We start from the raw sequence: 27,746 nt of genomic DNA, 5'->3' as shown, positions 1-27,746 counted from the left end.
CCAGGTCACGGGTGACTTTGTTGATACAAACGCTCGAAAGGCACGTACATGTGATGGACATCCAGGTGTTTAAAGCAGTAGAAATGAGGAACTTCATTCGTAGGCACTGTTTCAAAGATGATCAAATATGTCAGAAAAGCCAACAGTTTCCACATGACTGTACATGTTCCTTGTAATGTGCTCTAGAGATCAGATTTTGTTCCAAGTAGCTAGGACCATCCTCAGCCGAGATACTGAGGTTCCCACGAACAGCTGTATAACCAAAATTTGTCGTCATGACACATAGACGTAGTAGTTAAATCAAGTGAAATAAAATATACCGGTGGTTTTGCAATGACAATACATAGAGGTAATCGCTCAAAAACGGTTGAGCACCATGCATTGGGTAACTTGAGATGGATTGACCCTTCCATCGATATGTTGGTGTACTTTCACTTTAGTTCATAATGATGGTGGCACCAATAGGAATTAGTCCTTGCTTCATTTCTACGTAAGGACACTAATGGAGCAGTTCTTTCTGTCTAGCTCTCTCACTCAGCACGTCATCTGTACATGCTGCTCAATCGGATCAGGTTCCAAAACTACAGTACCCCCCCACTAATATTGGCACCCTTGGTAAATATGAGCAAAGAAGGCTGTGAAAAATTGTTTTTATTGTTTAACCTTTTGATCTTTTGTTAGAAAATTTCACAAAAATAATCATGGATATCAAACAATTGCAAACAAAACAGGTTTATCAAAAAAAAATTTTTTTGTTAAAGATAGGTGTGCAACAATTATTGGCACCCCTATGAATCATTATGAGGAGAAATATATTTGAAGTATATTCCCACCGATATTTTACATTTCTTAGTACACCTGGGTGATTAGGAACAGAAAATTGTTCATCCATGACTTCCTGTTTCACACGGGTATAAATATGAGGTAACACACAGGCCAAATTCCCTTAGTCATTCATGACAATGGGTAAGACCAAGGAATATAACGGTGATGTGCAGCAAAAGGTTGTTGAGCGTCACAAAATGGCAGAAGCCTTGAAAATGCCCATTTCAGATTGTTCACCAACAGATTGTTGGTGATGTTACTGACTGTTTTGGGGTTTTTCTTCACAGCTCTCACAAAGTTTGTCATCAGCCGCTGTTCTTTTCCTTGGCCAACTTGTTTGGGTCTGGTTTTGTTTGTATTTCAGGATATTCCAAATTGTTGTATTAGCTACGCCCAAAGCTTGTGCAATGGCTCTGATTTTCCCTCTTTTCTCAGCTTCAAAATGGCTTGCTTCCCCTTTAACTTTATTCCAAGTTGTTTAACACATCTATAGTGCTGCAAAAAAGTATTTGTTTTTGGGTATATCATATTAATTGTTTCAGAAATTACAACAAAATCTAAGATAAAACAAAGGCAACCTGAGTAAACACAAAATACAGTTTTTTTATGTTATTCATTGAAGCAAAAAATGTATCCAATATCAACTGGGCCTGTGTGAAAATGTATTTGTCCCCATATTTACTAATTCCCGAAATCTGTGAAACTTCATTCATAATGCAGTTCATTCATAACAGCTGGATTAGATACAACCAGGCCTTATTACTGCAACCCCTGTTCAATCAAGTCACCACTTAAATAGAACTTTTTCAACAGCATGACGTTGGTTAAAAGGTCTTACGGAGTAACACACTATGCCAAAGTTGAAAGAAATTCCAGACATGATGAGGAAGAAGGTGACTGAAAGACATCAGTCTGGGAAGGGTTGTAAAGCTATTTCCAAGGCTCTGGGACTCCAAAGGACCACAGTGAGAGCCGTTATCTCCAAATGGAAAAACTCAGCACAGTAGTGAACCTTCCCGGAAGTGGTCAACCTTCCAAAATTCCTCCAAGAGCACAGCAATGACTCATCCAGTTAGTCACAAAAGAGCCAAGGACCACATCAAAGGACCTACAGGCGCCTCTTGCATCAATAAAGATCACTGTTCATGACTCCGCTATCAGAAGACACTGGGCAAAAATGGCATCCATGGAAGAGTGGCGAGGTGAAAACCACTGTTAACCCATTAAGGCTTTTGCCAAAATCACACCTTGATGATCCTCAAACCTTTTGAGAGAATGTTCTGTGGACTGATGAGATAAAAGTGAAACTGTTTGGAAGACAGGGCTGCCGTTACATCTGGCGTAAACCAAACATGCATGGTGGAGGAAGTGTGATGGTGTGGGGATGCTCTGCTGCTTCAGGGTCTGGGCAACTTGCAATGAGTGAGGGAAACGTGAATCCTGCTCTCTACCAGAAAATCCTAAAGGAGAATGTCCGGTCTTCATTCTGTAATTTGAAACTGAAGCGCAACTGGATTATACAGCAAGACACTGATCCAAAGCATAGGATTAAGTCCTAGAAGTAAGTGAAAGATGGATCTCCTGTTATCTGAAGTGTTGGGCTGCATTTATCGCTGCTAAAGCTGGCACAAACAGATTTTAATTTTAAGGTGGCAGTTAGTTTTTCCCATGTGTGAAAGGTCTTGGATCACTTTTTTTTTTTTTGCTTGTCAACAAATAAATGAATAAAAACTGTTGTGTGTTAAATACTTTTTCACAGCACTGTATATGTAAATATCAGAAAATAGAAGCTGAAATCCTGATCTAACGTCTCAAACATCTTGTTTATTTTTGCTCTCTCAATAGAAATTTACCATTTATTTACCAAAGAGGCCAAAGCTGGATACAGTGTTGCTGTGCAGTGCACTGACTGACAGCCTGTAGTAGTAACAGCTTCAAGGTAATGAACTGTTGCTGGAATTGGACAAGTTGAATGAATAAAACAGTGAAATATCCCAGTGCTGTTGTACTAAATATCAGCACTCTTGGAATGCCGCTTCACTAATCAAATTAGTGTACCAGAAATAACTGTTGTATAAATAAATGTATAGAATCAAAGAACCGACTTTCCCATCAGGTCTACCTGAGACGATGATTTCCCCAAGTTCTAGACTCATGTTGCTGTTTCACAAATGTCCAATTTCTCTTCCTGCCACCTGGAATGTAGCAATAGCTTGCATTGAATGAAAATTAATGAAAGTGGGCACCTCTTGACTTGCATTTAAGTCTGCCTGCATGATCACTTCCTTTATTCAATGAGTTAACCTGTCTTTAAACAGCAGAGCCCCTTTATGGCGCTCCCTGAAGCACGCACACACAGCTGTTTCAGTGACCTTCCAGCTGGCGGTTTTCCACATGGTGCTTGAGAACCCTCACTCTGCACATGGCTGGGGGCACAAGGGCAGATAAATTGATTGGCTTCAATGCCAATATCTTTGGCAGTAATGCTGAGTTCTGCCACAGCGTGATGTGTATGAACTCTGGTTCCAAATGCATATAATACCCACTGACCAATAATGGACACAGTTGATCTACTTACACTATATGGCCAAAAGTATGTGGACACCTGACCATCACACACGTGTAGAACGTCCTCCAGATTGTCGCCACAAAGTTTCAGCACACAGTTGTCCAGAACAGTGGTCGGGATCCTAATATGGCTCTTTCAGTGATCTCCGATGGCCGGAAAAATGAAATAAAATCAATTACGAATAACGAAAGCTAGGGTGTCGATTCAATTAAAACTCCAAATATTACATGTTTTTTAAATATTACATAATTCATAATTGATGCCCATTTGTCATGTATACACCAATCGTGATGTGGCACAAAAAGCGCAAATTTCACTGGACAATATGGAGCGGAGCGAAAATTTCTCCGACCTAATTCATAAATCAGTTGAAAACTACATAGCCACTGTCTGTTTTCAGTTTTTTAACAAAAGTGAAATGGCTAAAAGGAAAAAAAAAAAAAGACAAGTTCTTTCCAGACCGAATGGACAGACGAATTTACATTCGTGGAAGTCACATTAAGGGTAAGTAGTGTTCAATTTACTCTTACTTCCATACTGCATCTTTTTATTGATTTACCATTTTTTGAAGCTATTATAGTTGGTTAAATGAAGTCCAAGAGCCACCTACTACAGGCCTCTTAGGTGAAGTGTGGGCTGTTAGGTCAAGAACATGCAAAATGTGAGCTGGCCTTTATTACATTACCCATCCATCCATTTCTCTACCACTTATCCTTACTGGGTCACGGGGAACCTGAAGTCCATCCCAGGGGGCATGGGGCACAAGGCGGGGGACACCCTGGACAAGGTGCTAATTCATCACAGGGCACAATCACACACCCATTCACACACCCATTCATACACTACGGACACTTTGGACATGCCACTCAGCCTATAATGCATATCTTTGGACTGGAGGAGGAAACCGGAGTATCCAGAGGAAACCCCCGCAGCACGGGGAGAACATGCATACTCCTGCCATGGCAGGAATTGAACCCTCCACCCTGGAGGTGTGAGGTGAACATGCTCAGTGTTGCTGTAAATACAGTGTTGTTCTAAAATATCCAAAGTTAGTTTCTTTGGTATGTTTTCCACTTTATTTTGTTTTGGAAAGATTGATGCGCCTACTTGATTAAATGACTGCCAAAATAAAACAACAATAAACAACATTTTTGAAACATCTGGGTTTATTATTATTATTATTATTATTATTATTACATATAAAGAAGTCCAGTCAAGTTACAAGGTGGCCTAAGGAAGACAGGCAGTGCTTTTTCTGATCACAGGATGATGCAAACACTATACTGTACTGCTCTAGCTGTCGAAGAGGAAATTAGAAAAGCAGTGAAGGTAAAACAAAAATCTTTGCAATGAAAAAAAGGGAACATAGAGGAGAAAAGAATGATAGATGAGAAATATACACTTTGTCTATTGTGACAGAAATCAGATGATATCTGCCATCACTTTGTCAGCAGTCATACAAAGAACACACATGTGGGCTGTAATCCTACAGTCTTACAGATCTACACACAGGGTTCAACTGCACCCTGGCATCCCTTCTGTGCCTCCACTGACCGAACAGGACAATTCATGCGAATCGACCGAGTTTCTAATCTGAGTCCTGACCGACGCAAAAATAAATAAATAAATAAATAAAAAACTGCTGCAGCAGCGATAGGTGCTCATTGAAATTCCGAGCTCGTGCTCAGCGTCACCGGAGTGACCGACACCAACCGACTTACTTGCACTGCATCGCCGGTCATCGCCTACCGACCAGCTGTTCCGTGTTAAGGTGCGCGACAGAAGCGGCGCTCTCCGGGTCCCCCAGCCGCTGGAATTATAAATTCGGTCTCCGGTAAAAACGTCTCGGAAGAGCGAGCTGGAATGAGCGCCGGCGCGCGCGCGCGCATGTGACGCGCGAGGATCCGGTGCACGCGACTGGTGTAACGGCGGCGGCGCTTTGAGTCTCCGCCGCACCGTAAGCACCGGCCATAAAAGAGGTAAGCCTCCCCTCTTCCAAAAAAAAAAAAAAAACCCTCTTAAATCCTCTTATTCACGAGTGGAAACGGGTTTGTCGCGTCATGTTCGCTTGTGAGACTTGACGGCGCACCGAATGGCAGCAGGAGAGCTCTGATAACCGGAGGAACAATCGGGCTCATGGATTTGCAGCACAAGGGGACAGCTCAGTGCCTGAACCACAGGAAATGTCATTCAGCGGGATTCAATGCAGACATGTTGCGATGTCTAATCAATCTCAATCTCTCTCTCTCTCTCTCTCTCTCACACACACACACACACACACACAGCACATGTTGCGTTGTAGGCACTTGACGCAACACCAACGAAGGAGGCGCACTCAAACCATTCCAACTTTTCTTCTCTCCTATTCTCAGGACCGAGGATCCACAGCGGACCCGCATCATGCCATGCTCCCGGCGTCTCTGATCCATTTCCACACCTTAGTATAAGGTAAGAAAGCGGTCCATACGAGATTTGGCTGAATTTGTGAATTGCTCGGGTTATAAACATGTCGCTTGGCCGGAAATGTGAAGGCTTTGTGAAGTCTTCTATACGATTGCACTGACTTTATGTTTAATACAATACAATATAAACTAATGCAATGACTAGACTGGAAATTTCCACTGGAACAGAATCCCTGGCACCACTAACTTACCAAGGTTTTCCTATTCTGTTCTGTCCCAGGCTTTCTTATGTCTTATTCTGTCATGGGTAGAGTTGAGGGATTCCCAACTCCACAACCAATTCTGTACAGTTATTGGATGGGTTCTCTCTCACCCCCCCCCCCCCCCCCCCCTTAGGAATTGTTTTAATTTTCATTTAAAACATTTTATTTTTCTAAACTGGAGGTGGCTTAGTGGTTAGCTCGTTTGCCTCGCACCTCTGGGGTTGGCGGTTGAAATCCCGCTTCTGCCCTGTGTGCGTGGAGTTTGCATGTTCTCTCTGTGCTTTGGGGGTTTCCTACAAGACATGTGCTGGACGCTGATTGGCATTTCCAAATTGCCTGCAGTGTGTGAAAGTGTGTGTGATTGTGCCCTGTGATGGGTTGGCACCCCATCCAGGGTGTCTGCCGTCTTGTGCCCAGAGTTTCCTTGACCCTGTGTAAGATAAGTGGTATGGAAAATGGATGGATTGTCTGAGCTGCATTTTGATACGGAATCTTAAAACATTTTCTTCAAGCCACACTGAGTTGTTGACAGATATTAATGCACAATAACAGACTTTGCTTTAGACAGTAGAGAATATTCCGTAAATCTATCAACACTGACTACCTTATCTCACAGCTAAATCCAGTAGTGCAAGCCATTTTGAATCCAGATCTAGTTATATATGATTTATACATTGGTACTTGTACCGTGTACTGTCTATAAATCGAGACTTTAGACAAAATTTAGCTTTTTAATTCTGTCAAATTTCATGTTGTTTATGCACAATTTGTGTAATGATTTTTTGGGCATGTTCATTTTTGGTTTACATAAAGGCAGTTGGTAGACATACACATTATATATATATTTATATTTATCTTTTTGGGTATGATAACATTGTAGCTAGCTAACAATGGATGCCAATCACATTTTGGCTAATTAAGCCTTCTTAGTTTTGATAGATTTGATAGATTTCAAGGTATAGTGGGTATGTTAGTACATGGACATTTAACCCACTGACAGCTGAACACGCTGCATACATGCCCGTTTTCATACTGACTTTTGACTGGTGACCATCTGTCTTTACAAACCGAAAGACTGGTCTGAGTGGACGAAAACTGTTCCATTTGAATAGAACCTTGAAATGATGTTTGTTCTGGCTAATTATGATTGTATACTGACAGTTGAATCCAACTAGCCTGTGGTTCATTGATATTCAGTTCCAAACACGGGAGTGACTCTCTTAAATTGTGACGCCAGCGGTGAGGCACTCTTTCATAAAAGCACTCTCCATTGGTGAGCAGAGCTTGTCCTCCTAATCACCCAGTAAAACAGTAAATGTTTAAGAGCACTGGGTAATTAAAACTCATGGTTTTCAGAGACCATTGTGATCAGGAATGTTATCCAAAGCCCTTAAGAGAACACCCCCTCAAGGTCTGCTTTGTCCTACAGGACAATTCCCTGCTGGTTTATCCAATAGGCATTTGGGAGAGGGTTGGGGGTTGGGGTCAAGTGGCAAGCCAATGACATATGTAGCTGACAACTTGTTCAGTGTCAGTGTCAGACTTGAGCTTAAAAGCTTGTGAAATCTGTTTGAGAGGTGGAGGAGGGCGTCGGATCCATGAAGGGCAAACAACGGCATGACCTTTTCACAGGGACATGTGTTCAAGATGGAAAACTTGTGTTGTTGACCACATTAAGAGGGTGTCCGGATTCTTCCACACAATCCATACAGTGTATTTGGATAGGACAGGTTAATTCCTGAGATGTAATTGTCAAACGATTCAGCTTTCCGTTGGACTGCCTAACATTTAACAACTTTATGACACCATAAAATTCAAAGTTGAACCGGATGTAAAGTTTTCTTACCTTGTCTGGCCTCAGTGACAGATTTCAGTCACACTGGATATCTGCAAATTCCATTGACAACGTGTTCAGTTTTTTCTTCAAAGAGAGATCTATGTTTTGAATAGTGATTTTGAATAATGTTATTTAAAGTCGAGGCTTCCAGCTAAAGTCAGTGTCAAGTTGTCATGAGGGCTTTTTTTGGTCACCTGAAATGCATACCTTTATAAATGTTTGAGTGACACACACACCACATTTCTCACCCAGTGGTAATGAATAGGGTGGTGGCAGATCTGCTGTCCATCACTTACGTAAATCTGGGTAATGTCACTGTCATAGACGCCAGACAAGGCAGGAACACTCATCGGCTGTCCTGTGTCATATCCTTTGACCCAGTTTGGCATCAATGAAGTGTCAAAAGAGGTCAGAGTCTCATAAAAATCTGTAACTGGGCTTCCTGCTGATGAGGTAACAACAGTCACATGAAGCAGCAAACTTGTGAGAATGTCCTTCAGCTTTTGTCTTTTTCCCACTGCTTTATTGGCAATAAGTATTAGGATACAATCAATAAATATGTTGCATCCACATTCCCCACTTTCTGTCTTTCCTGGTTCAGTGTGCTATAATAAATCATACACCTACATACTGTCTAATAAATGGAATTGTTCTTTGTGTACCATAAGGAGGTAGAGCATGATGTGGAATTTGGCCTATGCATAAATACCCTATACCCCTGCAGGGCTGGATTGCACCACCACATCCTTAGCGAGTGAACAGGAAAAAGCAACAGTTTGAATAGAACAACCCCCCCCCTTTTTTTTCCTGTAAATGCTGTGCTACACGGCCTTAACTGCTTCCAATTGCCTTTGAAGCAAGTTTCTTCAAGGCAGACAGTGACATAGGTTGTAAAGTTCAGTAATGGATAGCCATGTTTCCAGTTTTTAAATCTATTTATTTATTTATTTATTTTAAATGAGGTATTCAGGTAATTTGATTGGTCTAGTACTAGTAAGTTGACTGGACTCATCTGAGGACCTTCAGCAGTTTTACACCAGTGCCTACCTCCAGAATAACATGACTGTCATGTGAGCTTAAAGAGTTTCATGGCATCGTATGAATATATACACTGATTACTTGTAAGAACTGTATTCTCTTTTAGGGAGAGCTCCAAGCAGAACAACTGAGGAATCCTCTTATTATAAGAGTGTTGTTTTTTTTATAAACTGGCAATGCCTGGGAAATTCCCACCATTCGGTGGGAATGGAGCCACTAAGTGGGGCAACATCTTCAAATTTATAACAGAATTCTAGACAAGACCTTTCTGGTATTGTCTGACACCCTAGAACATACACTATATGTATCTAACTGTATAATATGATTTGATATGGCAGGTGTTACTAAAGGATGGTGATAGCGAAACTAGGTCTTGATGTTGATCTCCACAGCAAAAAGCATGTATATACGCATCAAAGTGGTGCTGTGGCTCATTACTGCTATTAGAATGGGATGGAGCGATGGTCTGGATAAGATAACAAGTGAGTGGGGGAAAGGGGAAAGCAGGGAGGAGGGAAGGAGCAGACTGATGGAGCATGAAATGTGTACATGGGAGATTCCTGAAATTCCTTGGCCATAATCCCTCCATGCCCGTCACCGCTTTCCTGTATGAATTATTCACACACATGCCAATCCTCAGTCCTCATCACATTAAATAGAATGGGATTGATACATTTTTTTGAGTCCCCAAATCATCTGGGTATCCCTTTCATGTCTTTACAGGGAGCATCTAGATTAAATGAGTAATAGTGCTTCAGCTTGATATTAGTTGTAAATTAAAAAGGTCTCACAAGTGAATGTTGAATTATTAATGAGGTTTTGTTATTACATGCATGCATTGTATTTTTGACAAACTTGTGAAAAGCCCATCTTTTCACAAAAAGATTAGTGTAAAATTACTATCTATATCATCTTTGGATTTGAATGTGGCAAATTTGTCAAACAGATTAATTCTCCCTGACAGTGAGACCTAAAAACTTATGACTTATGTTTGAAAACTTCTGATATCTTTTCTACATAAGGCTAAGAGTTTTCCTCTTGGGCTTGATCTTAAAACTCAATTCTGCCTGTTACCCAATTAAAGCAGCTAAAAGTGCAGCTTTGCTGCATACTTGACATATATTGAGGGCTCAAGAGATTTCCCTTGGAGAATGAATATTCCCTGTAAGTATGACGCTAGCGTCCTTGAATGCTTTCTCATGTTGTTACAAAACCAGTATGTAATAGCACTGATTATACATTTTCCCCTCGTTTTAGTACTTTTAAAGTATGTAATATCTACAACATCCCAAGCCAAACGGATGGAAACTTTTGGTTACATACATTGGTGGTTTGTACTCAAAGTATATCCACAGTTTTAAGCACAATGGGCCTGTGAAATAAGACTAATAGGATTAGTGAGGCTGGGATAAGGGCTGAGGTAGACTGGGGAAAAGGGGGTAATTCCTTTCTAGCCCCTTCACCTACCTTCTCACACAGTGAAGGTCGTGTGATTTGGAGGAGCAATGCTCATAGGGGTCTAGCTTTGATTCAACCTTTATTTATTTATTTATTTATTTATTTCTGAAGCAGTCTGGTTTGTTCCACGCTCCAGGATTATGAAAAGTAACTTCTACAACTGGTAAATGGATGTCATGAGCTTATACTATCCTGTTTCCATGGCAATACCTCTGAGAGAAAATGTGATTCATCATAAATATTGGTTTATTACCTTTCCTGATTGCTGTGAACTTTCGATGTAGTTATTTCGCTAAAAGAGGTACATTATTAGGTGTATCTTCCTGATTGCCCCTGTGAGTCAGTTTTAGCTGATTTAGTTCTGTAGTGATTTCCAGGTGGTTAATAGTAAAAATAAATAAATAAATAAATAAATAAAAAGTTTCATATTTCATTTCATCTTCCGGCAAAACTGAGTGCTTTTAATGTTACTAGTAGAGAACATCCCTAGGGCTTGTATTCACAAAGTAATGTTGAAATAGACTGTTTGCAGTTATACACTATTTTTAGTAAATAGCAGCAAAGATCAGTGAGAATTGTCAGGAATTGGTAGAGGAGGCAGATACAAGTGCAGATAATTTATTGTGTAAATGAACCACAAAACAAATGAAACCATGACAAGAAGTTCCATTACCATGAAATGTGGATACAAGGCAAGAGATATACAGACTATAAGCGATAATGAGGCACAAGAAGCTTGATGGTGAGATGCTGAAAAACTTACAGTAAATAGTAGTGCTAACAAGACATAACGAGACAGGCGAGAGTGATTAGTGAGGCATGTGACATGCTGGGACTGATGGGTAGTGTAGTTCTGTGCCCCTTGGAGCGACCATGACAAGACTGAGTAAAGCCTGATCCTATGTTCGTACTATAGAATTACTAACAGCGTTTCAGGTATTGTCAGAACTACACCTTTATCTTACTCACTTGCTTTCATTTTATTATTTTATTCAGTATTCATTCAGAGATTTTTCCCATAGAGATTTCAATATAAATGAATGCTGTAAAAAGAAGTGGCATAATGACCCTTTGCACTTTAGACGAAATACCCAGAAAAACTTGAGAAAAAGAGAATATTTAAGTAAGTAATAAAACATGACTGGACTTAAATCACAACTGGTACGGATCAGGGAAATCCAAATGTGCAATTTTCCCTCACGCCTGTTGATTTTTCTCTCTTTAAAATGAACATTTTGTAGTTTTACACTCTTAGAATAAAAGCTGCACCAAGCTAAACTGCACCATTGCTTGTCACTGAATCGGTACTATCGTGGGGTATGTCTTGTGTGTTATCTTTTACCTGGGAAAGTGAATGGAGTGTACCAATTCAAACGTAATCTATGATACATTATTAGACCTTATGGATCATGGGTATATCATAGTTTAAAAGTACGCTCCATTTACTTTCCCAGGTGGAAGATAAATACTTAATGGTGTAGATGTAGAAGGCAAATCCTCAAGGATAGCACCCCAGCCATGGTACAGTGTCCTGCCTTTTTCATGAAAGCACTGCAGAATGTAAGCTTTCCTGTTGCAAGCTTGTTCTGGATCAATAGACTAGCCATTTGTCTGTGACAAGATTTGCAGTCATCCAGGTACTAATAATGCAAAACAACGCATTATCAGTCTGTTTAACTTAAGTTAGCCAGGATTTGCCCCATTGCATGTCTCCTTTTCCTTCTTCTGAAAACACTGTAGTCACCCATTCTTGCTCTACCTCTGTCTTTTCCTTTAGCTCATTTCATGGCTGCTGATCCTCTATTTGACTATTTTTAGAGAGTGTTGTAGTGGTGTTCTTTGTGAGCTCAAGCAGAATGTCAAATACAGATTTTCTCCAACATAACTGACATATGGCTGACCTTTTCTCTAATTCCTAAATGGCAAACACCAGACAGATATTTCCAGTTGAGATTTGAACCATGTTCCTTTTAGCAACAGTTAAGAGGTACAGATGAAATGCATGTCTAATCTGACTTGATTTTCAGTTTTTTCATTCCTAGCCTCCTTGCCAACACTATCCAAGATGCTTCTGATACTTCAGATACATCAGAATATCCTTTTCAGGAAGTAGATTTTTTTTTTTTGTTTTTTTTTTTAAAGTATGTCTCTCCGTTTAAAAGCATTGATGGCATATTTTGACATATGTTCTACTTATATGCAATGGCATGCACAATTTTCACTAAAGCTAGTATATCTTTAAATAGTATCTATTTTGACAGGTGTGCTGAGTTATTTGAGAAGGTCGTGATTTGTTTATGCATGTAATTTGGCATATAAGATCCTTCAGATCTTCAGCTGGATTCATATCTGATTCTTGATTGCTAAGTGATCATTTAAGAGGTGAAGATTTTGTCAGATGTATTGTAGGTATAGGATGGATTGTCAGATTTGGTTAAATACTTAAACTCACTCTATCACTCCTTGCCTTCTTTCAATTAATCAGTACCTTTGTATTTTTTTTAATCACTGTGTCTTGTTAGGTATTTAAGAAGGGGCAGTATGTCTGGCCCCTCAGCCTGACGAGAGTCCTGTACCTTGATCTCCCACTTATTTGGTGGGGTGAGTGGTAAGAAGTTCAGTAGGGATGCTCTGGTTGAGACTCAGAGGAGTAATCCAGGGTTAAGTTTATTGTGAGAAATTGCTGTTTCTTGGACCAAGAGCAAGGATATAGCAGAAGGCGTATACTGGAGGGATGGGGTTTTGATGAGAAAGTGGCGACCCCCTGATCACCCAGCCACAGAAGAGTGGAGTTTGGTGGAGCAAATTGTGGTTCCACAGAGCTTCCGTGAAGAGATTTTGCCTCTAGCTTATGAGGCACCTATGGCAAGTCATACTGGCGTTTGGAAAACCCATAGAAGGATTTTGCAGCATTTTACTTGCCTAAATTTCACAAAGTCGTGGTAGCATACTGTAGGTCATGTCATGCTTGTCAGCTGGTTGGTAAAGAAAACCAGAAAATTCCAGTTGCCGCTTTGTGTCCTTCTCCAGTGTGTGAGGAACCTTTCTCTCATGTTCTGATTGATGGTGTGGGGCCTTATCCCAGGACGAAAAAGGGACATGGATATTTGTTCACTATTATGGATGTGACGACTCGTTTTCCTGAAGTAATTCCTCTGAGAAACATCAAGGCTCACTCAATAACTCCGCTTCCTCTATATATGAAACGTCTTGTTTAATTAAACTTAACTTATTAAGCAACAGCCGATAGGGATGTTGTTTTATAGGGGCTGCATCCCCTATTTCGACATCATGCATTACTAAAATTGTAAGGCCAGGGGTATCCCTAAACAACACGGGGAAACTCATTTATCAAGCTCTCAACATCTGCCTGCTGCTCGGGAGACAAGCGTTCAAGCTGAATGGAAAGCTCCTGCAAATAGGTACAATTCCAAAGATGAGTGCCAATGGGCTCCACCTTTACATCCACCTCCTCTATTAGATGGTGTCATCTAGAGACAAGGAAGGACCAACTGAAATTGCGGCAACAGCCACCTTTCCCCGTAAGCAATACGGCTTCAAAAGGTTGATATGGCACAACCTTGTTTTCTGCCTCCGATCAGGGGTACTAATCACATAATTTCATCCCCCAATCTTTTTCATAACAGAATAAAGTGCACAAAACTTACCACTGAGTCTAGAGGAATGTTAGGTATTTAAGTAAGGGCAGTAGATGGGGCCCCTCAGCCTGAAGAGAGTTCCCTAGACCTGGGTAATACCTTGTTCTCCCCCTGGAAAGCTCCTGCAAATAGGTAGAATTCCCAAGATGAGCACCAATGACCTCCACCTTTACAGTCTTTCTTTGTCTCCTTATCTGAGCTCTGAGGATAGAGTAGAGCTGTCTGGTCATTCGAGATGACATTAATATTGAATTAGTTGGAAAGAGGCATCAGCTGGCAAATTAATGTCCATAGATCCAATATAGCTGCTCATGATAATGAATAAAGCAGCAACAACCAGGGAAACAACGGACAAGTAGTGTGGAGTTGTTTGGCCTCTGCCAACTCCATTACCATGGATGCACTGAAAGTTTGGGGAAATAGGGGATGTTTGCTGTTTGACAATAGAGCCCTACTGGCTCAGTCATGTTGTAACTGAGTACCCGATTCACTCCCCCATCCTCTCACCATCATAGAGCGATGTGGATGGATATCGAAGCATGACAGTTCTTTCCAGCATTAGTCTCTTTTCAATTTATGCCGGCTTTACATGGTATAATTTTCAGCCCAATGTTGTTGTCGCAGGAGAAATTGCAAAATGTAAAATAATTCTTTCATCATGAATTGAGATCAGTGGTCTTAGAATGCCTAATGTAACCTGCTCATCAGCGGGCAATATAGTGCCATTGTGAGCAAAGACAACCAATGACAATATAGTTCTGGCCACCAACAGTACGACCACAGAGGACGACGCGAAGCTCAACTCTTGGAAATACAGTATCGGCAATGACGCCATGTAAACAGAACATGCTTATGGACAGGATATCATTATTACCTCAAGCTCACCTTTAAGAATGTATCTACACATTTCCAGATGAACACTGATTGTATTATTTGGTGATAAACACAGCTAACTAGCTAGCTAATATTGCTGTAGAATGTTTGTTTATCTCCTAATAAATTTAGCTCTCATTTTCTGCGCTTCCTGTTGACCAATCTGAAGTCAGGTGCATTTTTCAGCAGTAAAATCGGACTGACTGGAATTTACCTCAGGCAATGGTATGGCTTTATTTTCTCATTTATTGTGTGGTGTTATCAAAATGTTTGTTAATTAAGATTTTATCTACCGTAAAAGAGGTTCACATTAATTTCCATTGCTTGCTAAAAGTGTCAGCCGGTGCACATTAAAGCATACAGCATTAATGTCAAAATTCTTTCATTCTTTTTGAAAAGCTCTGCCTTTTCAATCTCTGTGCTGGAATGTAAGACACCGGTGCTGATAGCATTCACTGGGTGGTACAGAGTGATTCAATGGGAAAGATTTCCACTCTGTGGCTTTGACTGGGACACCCAGCTCATCTCCAATGGTAGTTTCACCTTGAGAGGGCCGCAGACACCAGACACTGGCTGTATTGTATACCTAACCTTAGATTAACCCACTGCCTAACCTTACCTAGGAGCACACGATGGATACAGTCAGGTACGAAACCTGTAACCTTGTTAAACAGTGGCAAGAAAATAATTAAATAAAGATGAACATTTCTACAATTAGGGAGACCTGCTGAAGGGGAATAGGGGGAGGGTCTGCAGTACTGACAATTCTACTGTAGGTGCCAATTATTCTAGTGAATAATTTATAACTAGCTATTAAAGCTACTGAAACCCTCAAATCAAACCCTGCCATACTCAAATAACAGCCAAACCACAATATAATAAAATTCTGTTATGACCTATTCTAGGGTTAGGTCGCACAGCGTAAATAAAGGCACGGGGTAATGTAAGGTGGAGTGAATAAGTATGTGGTGTTCGAAGTAGACAGGAATGGGACAAATAGGAGTAGCTCAAAAAGGGTGATATATATTGTGGTATTTACAGGGTATATACACATTTGCTGTACAGCACAGATAAACCGGGGAAAACAAACAAAAACCGCTGTTTAAGGGAAACTAACTTACCTAAAAAGAAAAACAAACAAACCACAATTAGCTTCCCTACACTCCCATACCAAAAACAGAGACAAAAACCCACACCCAACAGAAATGGCACTCGCACCCCTACTACCGATGAATATATACAACGTTTGATATATACAGAATACAGCAATGTGACTATATACAAATCTAGACAGCAAACAGACATCAGAGGGCATATCAAGCTTGGAGTCGGGACAGGCACAGATCAAAAACCAGAAATATCGCAAGAAAAATACGGAACGGACTAACAAGCACAACCACAAAGGCAAAACGAGTGAGCATCGGCAAAATGAAGCCGATAGCATTGACTTCCGTCACCGGTAAATACTGTCCCCCTTGATGATGTAATTTTTTAGGGCGGAAGCAGCACACAAAGCTGAGGAAGCAACATCCAAGGCAGGACAGGAAGGCCTGGACTGGAGTCTGGAACGGCCTGACCTGCACAGATTTAACACACCAAAACACACAAAACATACCCGCGGAATATTCTGGGTTGTAGCAATATACATCTTGATATGACTGTAAGTTAATAATCAATATTTTTTCAGCGACTAACCAAACGATCAATGATCTACTTCACCAACCACATGTGACCCTCACTTTGGATGGAGATTTGCTGGCTTTGCTTGCATATTTGCACTTAGAAAGCAAAGTTAGTGCATGTTCTTGATGTAGTATTTTGTGCCTTTGGTACCACATGAATAATAAATCCATGGAGGCTCCGTTTCTTCAAGTGCTCCTCTGATATTGAATTTCCAAGTGTGTCATTTTGGATGTAAGCCTGTGCTAAGTGTTCACCCACTCCACTTGTTCTGGAAGGCACCTCCTCAGCTCTCGTCCTGAGCCAACAAGAAAACAGATGACTTGGCATTTCTCTTTGGTTTGTGACTGTGAGAGACTGTAAATTGGCCAGCGTGATTGCAGCAATGGCCGTCTCTGCAGAGGAGACTCTACGTACACTGCAGGGTTGTTGTCGTTTGTTTTTTTTTTTTGGATGTGCATTTGTAAATCAGTAGTAATGTGTGGTAACTTGGGTTGGGATTGCTGAGTATTCGTTCAGTCGAGATGTCCTCAAGTCCTGTGAATAGATACAGCACAATCACTGTAATAAAGGGTCATGTACTGATTTCATTCAGGCATTGAATTTACAGAGCCGTGGAAAAGAGTTGGTTTAAGGTATAAGCAGTGATGTAACTTTGTAATGACACTACTGGCTCTTTAGGTGAGGAAAATCACCAAACTCTTGGTTTTCATGACAGGTTTCCCTTCGATCATGTTCTTTGACAAGCGCTCGCCACAGTGACCTCTGAGAGAATCTAACTCTTTGGTTGATTTCTAATCTGACGCAGTCACGCATCTCCGATAACTGCTTTATCCTGGTCAGGGTTGTGGTGAATTCAGAGCCTATCCCAGTCACACTGGGTGCAAAGTGTGAGAATTCATTCTGGATAGGAAGCCAGTCCATCACAGGGAACATGTATTACATCATCACCTAATCAACATTTATCTGAATGTAAATAATGACAGTTAATTAATAAGTTAATAAGTTAATTCACAGCTCCAGGGTCCCCAGTTCGATCCTGAGCTTGGGTTAATGAGTGTGGAGTTTCATATGTTCTCCGTGCGTTCATCTGGGTTTTCTGGTTTCCCTCCACCTCCATAAAACATGCTAGTAGGCTGATTGGCTACTCTGAATTACCCTAGGTGTGAATGAGCATGTGAATATGTGTACTCACAGGGCCGTGCAATGACTGATGTTCCGTCTACGGTCACTTTTCCTACTTCGGGCCCAGTGTTACAGGGATAGGCTCTGGATCTAACGTGACCAGGATAAAATGGTTACTGAAGATGAATGAATGAATGAATGAATACTATGTGCTGTGATCTGTGCAGTGTCCCTGAGCACCTTGAACGGTGTTTCTAAATAACGTGCTATAGGTGTTGTTATTATAATATTTCACTGTTGCTCAGAGAGATTTATTGGTAGAACGTACCGCTTAAAAATGTAGAGAGAGAAAAAAAATAGAATTGAACTTGGCCAAATATATAAGACATGATCGTAAGGCATCAACAGGGAAATGGATAAATGGAATTAAACTATTGAGGAAGAGTTGTATTCAAGACATGGTGGAGCAGGAGCCAGGTGAAACGGGGTTGCATATTCAGTGGACTGTTAGAGCACGTTCTGTCCCTAGGGTGAGGCATTTGACATTTAACTACCCCAGTCATACACAGGCCAGAGGATGCGCATTGACATTCATTCCATCTGGCAGACTTTTTCCTGGGCTGATTTTCATCTCCTTTTGTCTGCTCTACAGTGATCCATCAAGTCCAGTGGCACATTCTGTCTCATAAAACCAAACCACCTCCATGTAATAAGCTAGAGTTGAGCCACACGAACCCCAGCAAAAGTCACGACCTTAAATCTGTATTTTATAAAAGTATCCTAATGATTAAAGTTCTGAGAAACTTTCATTGCCTAAAGTATACCGATTAATCGTGATTTCCATAAGAGATAAGAAGGTGTAGACATTTGTGGTCATGGGCAAAAAACAGCATCCATGACGTTTTCATTTTCTTTTAAATGGACTTTTATATTATCAAGGTATTTAATATTGATCTAGTATTTAGTATTGAATGCTTGATTCTGATTGGTCATAAGGTGTCCAGTAGAGCAGTTGTAGATCACAGTTTTATATTACCGTAATGTACTGGTTTTAATGTGATCATTTCTATAGTAACAACTTACAGGGACTTGTATGGTGGGCTCTCATAAACAGATAAACATTGAGTGTAATTGTCTGGTGAAGTTTTCTGTGAGGAAATGTTTATAAACATTTTGGAAAGGAGTCTCCCGTGTCAGTGCTTTGTAACAGTCAGAGGTAAAGCGCTAACTTTAAGTTTTTTTTCTTGTAACTTCAAGAGACGGAGAACAACAGAGAAGCTGCTGAGGGAATGACTGTTTTCTAGCTGTTATAATTTAAGTGAAATTGTTTCACCAATGCTCCTCTAGGGGTGGACGATATGAGAACTTGAGATCTTGAATGATTAAAATGTCTCCACAATCTATCTTTACAGATAAATCATGTATACTGTGACACTAAACACCTTTCTTCAGTTGCAATGTAAACACTCGGGCGTGGCATCCCAAAATGTTTTATGAACCGGCCTTCACTCTGTTCGCTAGTCCCGCTCACACTCTCCCTGACAGACCCAAACAAACCAATAATAACCAAGAGTAATTTATGTTACTTAACATAAATCATCATTCCCTCCTTGTGGAAGTCCTCCTGCTTGTCAACATAGCAGCATGGGTAAGAACACAAAGGTGTTGGTGCCTAAAGAAAATTCAACATTATATATATGTGTGTGTGAGGTGATGCTCCGTTAGTACCCCAGAGTAGATTATTTTCCTATAACAGCATGTACCGAAGTGTTTTATTCCTTTCATACCACAGCAATAATATGAAACTTCTGGATTTTACACAACGCATATGGCACACAGCAGTTGTTCACAAAATATGCAAAGGCAAGACTGGCACCTCAAAGAGTGTGCCAGAATCAAGATACTCCAGACCGCACATGAATAGCCAGAAGTGCTGAAGTGAACTGAAGCAAGCACTTGAAAGACATTACAGATGCTGTAACATTTTTTTCCTGACTGAGGATGTACAGTAGGGGAAGAAAAAAAGTATTGAATGCGTCAGCATTCTTTTCAGTAAATATATTTCCAACGAGGTTATTCACATGAAATTTTCACCGACATCAGTATCAGTATTAACTCAAGAGATCTGCAAATATAAAGAATTCACAGCATTAAAGTCCATCAATAAAGTTATGTGTAATAAAGTGGAATAACACAGGAAAACACGCTAAATAAAAATGTAAGCCAACTCAGCTAATGTATTCTATATTTAAACACTTAAAGCCTCACTTGCCTTCTAATCACCTTCCCATTTACCGCACTTTTAAATACTGAAGACATCAACAGAGGTTATGTACATTTTATTTGACGTTTTAAAATATGCTATCCATGTCTGATCGTTTTCGGTAAATATTTTATTTGAAAACAATAAAGTGCTGTTCTTATTTTTCCTTAAGGTTTCGTTTCCTTGGAGAGATGTTTTTTCATCAGTTGCTCGGTTCAGTAACTTGCAAAATAGTCTTAAAAGCAAACATGATAAATAATTGTGATAAGATCATGGATCCAGCCTGAAAATGGTATGATTGTTTCCAGATTCCCCACCCATACGTTCCACGGCATTAAACACAACTCAAATACAGGGTGTCCCAAAAGTTCCCATATGTAGGGGACTATGTACTGTACGCCAGCACCACAATGGTCGTGCCTTCTTCAGTGGATGTTCGTAGATGTCCACTTCTCGGTTGGTCCGCAACACTTCCAGTCTTTTTGAGTTTGTTCATAAGTTTGGCAACCGTGTCGTGTGTGATTTCTTTTAAATCCATCACAACCTTGAGACCCTGAGAATGATTTCAATACATTCTTCTTTTGTCAAAGGCATTCTTAAAGGCTCTCTGAAAAATATATATATAATATAAACTAAGTATGAAAAATTTTGCAAGACATTTTTGCTAAAAAATTTTAATGTCCCGTATGTATGGAGACTTTTGGGACACCCTGTAGAATAAAAAGTACTACGTGTCGTTCTGTTATTGGAAAATAATTAGGGAAATAGCTGTGTTTCATGTTGGGCTGCATTACACCACTGAGTTGTTGATTTATTTTCCTATAACAGCTTGCCCCCAAGTGCTTTGTGCTTTACATAATAATCAATGCTTCATTTTAAAAGTAACCTTGCTTTATTTAAGCCAACACAGTTTGGACCCGAAAATATCGAATACAGGACACAACAGTAGTAGTCAGTAAGTTTTGGTTTCATCTGCATATTCTATTACACTCTTTATTAGATCTCATAGTCCTGTCACTACATTCAGTTAAATATTGTAAACATTGCTGCTGGGATCGATCATGATGCTAGTTTATCCTGTGCTAGTCTGGTAGACATTCTTGTGCTGTTTTTTAATTTATTTTATTTATTCATGACTGATGACACTGCCTAAAAACAGCTCTCCATCTTCTGGTGATTAAATGCCTGTGCGAACATACATGCACTCTCAGACACACACTTGCAACCCCCTCCACTCTTTTGGTGTCTAGCATCCCTTGTGACCAGGCTAGCACAGTGTAATTAGCATGCTAATCCGGCTATGTTGATTGCTTCGTTATTTGTGAGATAAGTGTCTGTTGGAGCCGTTTGATGGATATCACATCTTTGACATTAATCTAGGCTAAAGCCCCATAATAACACGAGCCAGAGCTGAGGACAGGATGAAGCCATTTTAAACTCCAAACTTGCTCTGTTCACAACATGGTTACGACATGTGGAAAATGCTTGAGGCCTGGAAGGGTTTTAAAAGGAGCTGAAGGTTGATCTCCTTGCATCATTCTTGTATCTAGGAGACATGAAGAAATGGAGGATTGTTAGAAAGCATTTATGGGGTAAAGGAAGAGGAGAGGTGGTGAAAATAGCTACTTGCTAATATGACTCATTTCTAAATATAGCATAAACTGTAGCCTATGTTAGCTCAGAATAATTGATAAGTAATGAATAAAACATGACAGCTACGCTGTTAAAGTAAAACAATCAACAATGCAGTGATGTGATGCCCCGTTACCACCCAAAGTAGATTATGTTTCAATAACAGCATGTCCTGAAGTGTTTTATTCCTTTTATACCACAGCAGTTTGTCAAAGATTAGAGTATTTAATTTATAAATGCATATGTTGTGCTTAACAATTTATAGTTACTTTTAATGTTATGAAACATTCCCATGACATTATAGCAGCTATAAACATTGGTTCAGTTATTCTTTCTTTTGAAGTTAATGAGACAAAACAATACAGCTCGTCACTGACTACGTTTACATGGACAGCAGTAATCTAATTATTCTGACGATGGAATTTCCTAATAATAACAGCCATGGGATAAGTCATGTCTTCAAACTCTGGCATTCCTTAAAAAGTAACACCCAGCTTTTGTAGAAATTTGAAATGGACTGCGGTCTTTGGAGGCACCGAATTTTTATTTATTTTTTGGGTACCGGGGAATTGTGGAATTCCAGGGAGTGAGCAAGCAGATGCTGTTGCTAAGGAGGCCTCATCTTCAGAGCACCAAAAGTGTCCTATTCCACCTTCAGACCTCAAACCCATTATAAACTCTTATGTTTTCAAAAAATGTCAACCTGATTGGGATCAGTGTAGTACAAATAAACTTCATGAAGTCAATCCTGTTGTTGGCAGAAAACATCGTTTCTATTTGGATCACCGCGGGGACCATTTCATCTACACCCGTTGCTGAATAGGTCACTCCAGACCACTCACAAGTTTCTGTTAATGAGTGAAGATCTTCCTTTATGCCCCTTATGCTGAAGTCCAATATCTCTGAGGCCTATTTTAATGGCCTGTGATGCTTTTAATGAATTAATTAGAATTTTTATAATAAATAAGAGATCAAATAGATTTATTATAAAAGGTAAACCTTTGTAAATGCTTTATATTTTGCAACATTGTAACCCGTTTCCCATAGAAATAACCATGGTAGCTGGCATGGTGTTAAATTGCAAACAAACAAACAAACAATTTTGTATCTGCAAAAATGAGGATTTGGGTTTGTTGGATTAAGCAGGTTTTAGCACTTGATTATCTAGTGTTACATCAACAAGTCAACAGCGATAAATGTCATAGTGTGGGCCAAACAATGATTCCAGGATTATGGGGGAAAAAAGGTCATGATATGTCAACAAAGTATTATTTGTTTTGTCTTAATTACTTTACCGTTGGGCTCTGCGAATGTTCTCTTTTTCTTTTTTTTTTCAATTAAACTGACACACAGTGGACTAAACACGATTCTCCAATACTTACTATTGCTTTATGGTACTGTTTTAAGTATTCTGGAATACATTGTGGAATAGCCAATACAGATATCATACACAAGGTGCCTGTAACTGAGAAAATAAACTCGAGGCTTATCGTTATCTCATTAATTAAAATAAATAAATAAATCGAGGAATTTTATGCAAACTTACTCATAATTTTTTTCACTTGCACATACTTCATATACATTGGACAGATGGATGTTAGTCATGCTCCCTGCAGACTACAACTGTTACGCTCCTCAGCCCAAAGTCAAGCTCCATTTTCTACTTTCTCCAAATAAGGGGGAACCCCCCCCCCAAAAAAAAAAAAAAAAAAACAGGCCACATCACATAGCCCATACTGATTTTTTATGTGCTGATCATCCTTGATTTTTTTTGCCACTGTCTTTAACAACAGCGTCTCATTACAGCCGGATAATGAAATAAACTCAGTACACCAATTACCTCAGAAACTAAGTAATAAGCACAGATATGACTCAGATGTGCCTTCTTATTACATATGGCTTGGATAAATTTTACGCCATTCCCTAAAGACCTGACTCAACAACTTCTCGCTGCAGTGGCTGGAGCTTTTATCTAATAAAGTGGTCCACTTTCCTCTTCAATGAAATGTCATGACTATGATGTATGTGTCCTAAGTTTGTGCAATAAACTGGCAGTGTGTGTGAAGTCAGCCAGTGACACTGACTCTGGCAGTGTTTAATTGCACAGCTTATACTGAAAAGATGCACTGACAAGTGCAGTCACACTCTAACGAAGTGCAGCAAAACTCTGACGCTTGTACAATATTTCCATGTTTGTCAGTGTACATTTACAACAGAATTTTTTTTTTATTATTATTTATTTATTTTTTTACAGAATCACACTACTATACTAGAAACATTACTACCATGTTTGTATATGTTGCATTTTTATTATAATATAATAATAGTGTATGGTGATTAATATAAACCGAACTGGTAAATTTAACATTGCTTTATTTACACCAGTCGCTCCAGGATTTAGCAATTTTGTGATCGCAGAAATTAACGTAAAATCAAGCAAACTAACAAAATTACCGCAGATTTGGGCCAAGATGTGTCATATGATGTCATCACAGCACGCACTCAGCCAAAGCCCTCTTTGATTCACATGCATCGAACACATAAGTACAGCTAAAAGGTCTCATTTATCAACAAACATCACAGTGACAGACCGTGCAATTGCAATTTTTCCAATTCAAGCAGTTCTCCACAAAAAAAAAATACTATGAAGCAAAATCAAGCATTTTTTACCTGTGACCGTCACAAAAAACCCCCAAAAACAACAACAGCAAAATCCTGAATGGACAGATTTACACCCACTCAGTGCCTTTCCTTATTTTTAAAACACAGTGGACAAAAATGCTCCCACTAAGATTATAACTAAATCACAGAAATTGACCGCGTATATTTCTACAGTTCACTATGATGCAGTATTTTACCATTATTCTGCTCCTGTGACCCAGCAATTGATTTACTTTCACTGATTATAAAAAAAAAAAAAAAATCAGTTTGATTATGAGTTTGGAAATACATTCTGTCATTCTTCCACGTCCCATATGGACTGTAGTTAGGGGTGGCTGTTATAAATGGACTAGCAGAGCCAAACCTCCTGTCTTTCAAAGGTTTCATTTTTGGGTTGTCGTTTGTTGTTAACAAATGTCTTGAAGCAGATTATTTCGATCTTTTGTGGAGCCAAGAGCAACTGATGGTTGTAAGAAAAATAAACAAAATAGTACGAAGACACATGACTAGGACTGATTTCTTTCTAGCCCAGAATGTACATTCACGCAGTCTCTATTTGCGCTGCTATTTTTCAGCCCGTGTCACCGACACATCAGTAACACTTCATCAGCAGCGACTGACAAGCCGCTTGTGAACTACAGTCGCTGTGAAATGAATGAATGAAAGTGGATGATTATTATAAGAGTGAATAAACTAAGCACATGTTGACCAATCAAAGTACAAACAACACAAAAGTTAAGTGTTTTTTGGTTTGAATGAAAGGATTACAACTTTTCTGTTTACCTTCAGTTTTTTGAGGAAACGTCACAAAAACCCAGTGGAACATTACAGACTTGAAACGTTAAAATCATGGATTCGGTTCTCGATCTGCATTCAGGTGTGCATGTGTGTGTGTGTGTGTATTGTTTTACTCCACATTATTCTTATTATGCCATTAGAGACATCAAGATATAAATCAATGCTCAACCCTAATAGATTCGTTGTTGAGTTATTGATCAATATGATATTTTAGACCTTCCATTTAATATCACGACCAGCCTTCACTGTAATCTAGTGACTCTAATGGGTGTAGTGGGTCTCTCCTTCTCTCTCCCCTTTTCCTTGTGCCTTTCTGCAGCTGAGTCCATCCCCTCCTGAATGCTAAACTTAAGGAAGTGCCTCACAATGCATGAAATACTCCAAAGCACATCCTTCCTCCTCCAGATTCCATTCCTGCTATTGTCAGCATGTCAAGCATCTGTGTCATGACGCAGAAATAACAAACTACATAATGTGTGTACTTTCCTGTTACTATCGCTTGCTTACGTGCCACTTCAGATTGACTATTTTTTCACCATACGGTTTGTAAAAACATATCTAGTCTATTCAGAATCTACACCTCAGGCACTATATTTACAGATGAGAACACAATGATTCGGTGTTTTCGATAACAATATCGCAAAAGATTATCCCACCTTGTTTATCAGCAGCATTGTGTTCACATTGATCTTTTTCTCTCCCCCCCCCCCCCCCCCAAGGCCTCTTGAGGACTCCTGGTTTAATGTTATGCCCTTGAATAAATTTCTATTTCAGAAGGTCATTGTTTCACCACTTTGTTTTTAGTCTTTAGTACAATCGTGCATTGGTGTTGCGGTCATGATTTCCAAAGGTGGGAGTAGCGTGCTTTTCAACAACATTCTGAGCCACCGCTAAAGCCATGCTAAGTACAGTTTTTGAAATGGATTGCTTTAGAACTACACCCAGAACTCAGCATGCCGTGACAAATCACGGACACATAGCCGTATGAATTCACACACGTTTATGAAATTCAAATACATTTAGGATGACTTAGGATCTGTGACTATCTGAATAACAATAAATCCTTGACATTCGTTTTCTTGAGCAAAAAAAAAAAATGCTTATCACCCTGCCTGCTTTCATTGCAATTTGATCAATTTATGACTCTTTTATAACCTTTTGTTTTGTCTTATTGCATCCTGAGGGGAAATTGTGCTCCAGCACAAACAAAAAAATAAAAAGGAAAAATAGGCCATACCTGTGCCTGTTAGAAAGCCTGTAAAACACATCAGTGGTGTAGAATACAAACACAGTCATAACCAGATGTCCTGAATGTCTCCTAGACCCTGGAGCAGAACCAAATTACACTCCTTTTGCTGTTAGTTTCACTGTACTTTCTGAATCATGTATAACTGTTACTAAATAACGTGCTTTAAGATAAACTGAAAACATGAGATTGAGAAACATAACCTGACACTTTAAGGGATTAAATCAGAGCAATCAAATAAACACTGTAAACAGATAATTGTGTATGGTCAGTAATGGTGAATTGCCTTGTTTGTGGTATATTTGGTTGTTTGTTACATAGGAAACTCCACAGCGTGTTATGAAATGGGGTAGGGCATTCCGTCTACTGGTTATGCATGCACATACCTTTCGAATTGTTTTTACTGTAGTCACAGAATAAAGTCATGGATAAATAGCCAAATAATAAGCTAATGAAGAGTTAAACCAAAATTCTCTATTCTCTTTTTTTTTTTTTGCTCGTGGTTGTCTCAGAGATGCTGGTTATCACGGATGCCTCGTTACATATGTTAGTATGCCCATCATATACCCTAATGCAAATTCCAAAAGCTCTTATCTTTTTTATTTTTTTAATCATATGAATCATTCATAGGAAGTGATACTCCTGTAATAACCTCCTGGGATTTTAACCCTTTAAGTGTGCTAATGAGGAAAGCTTGGAAAGCTTTCATGGCATGGTAGAGTCCTCGAGCTCGATTATCCTTTTAATAAAGAGCAATAGGATCTGTGGTGGGGGGGAGGAGGGGGGGGTGTGAGTTGGGGGGTTGGGGGTGGGGGGTTGGTTTGGCAGGCATTTAATTACAAACCAGATGTGTGTTACAGTGGAGATTTTATTGACCCTGCAAGTGTGTAATCATACATTCTTCATAGAGTATCATGTTGGTTTTAATACATGACTTATAGATAAAATGTGATGGAAGTCAGTTACCTCAGAACGGCTTGTAATACTGCAAAGACAGAAATATTGCGGACGCATGAGCAGACGGTTCATCTATACGACAGTTATAAGCCATTTTATATTTTGAGGCATTTTGAAGGAATTCCTCAAGGTGAAAGTACACATGTAAGATCAGGCTATCTGTGTAGCCTCCCTTTATTGCCCACTGAGTGAGGGAAGATGGATGCTTGTTGACAGCTCCCCTGCTGGTGTTTCAGCCCTGCTGTGTCATGCTCTTGCACTAGCCACAACCGCACAGTTTATCTCTATTTACCTAGAATGCCTTGGGACCTGGGTGAATCAAGGGCTGAAAATGCAGCTACTTTAGTTGTCTCACCAATCACTGGCCAGGGAGAACTGAAGACATCTTACTGCTCCTGTGGTCATTATAAACTTCCCTCCTTCTCCCTCCATTACACACACACACACACACACACACACA

The 27,746-nt window shown here is 39.7% G+C and overlaps 1 protein-coding gene across 1 annotated transcript in view; it reads left to right on the top strand.

Moving 5' to 3' along the window:
- The first annotated feature begins 5,271 nt into the window (after window positions 1–5,271).
- tmem108 (transmembrane protein 108) overlaps window positions 5,272–27,746 on the top strand; it is a 59,170-nt gene continuing 36,695 nt past the window's right edge. Inside the window, exons 1-2 of the mRNA XM_053610925.1 lie at window positions 5,272–5,373; window positions 5,767–5,842. The gene's annotated coding sequence lies outside the window, so the exon portion shown is untranslated. The remainder of the gene's footprint in view (window positions 5,374–5,766; window positions 5,843–27,746) is intronic.

Source organism: Ictalurus furcatus, chromosome 23 (assembly GCF_023375685.1).
Source record: "Ictalurus furcatus strain D&B chromosome 23, Billie_1.0, whole genome shotgun sequence".
Lineage (NCBI taxonomy): Eukaryota > Metazoa > Chordata > Actinopteri > Siluriformes > Ictaluridae > Ictalurus > Ictalurus furcatus.
This window is presented reverse-complemented; position numbering and strand designations above follow the sequence as displayed.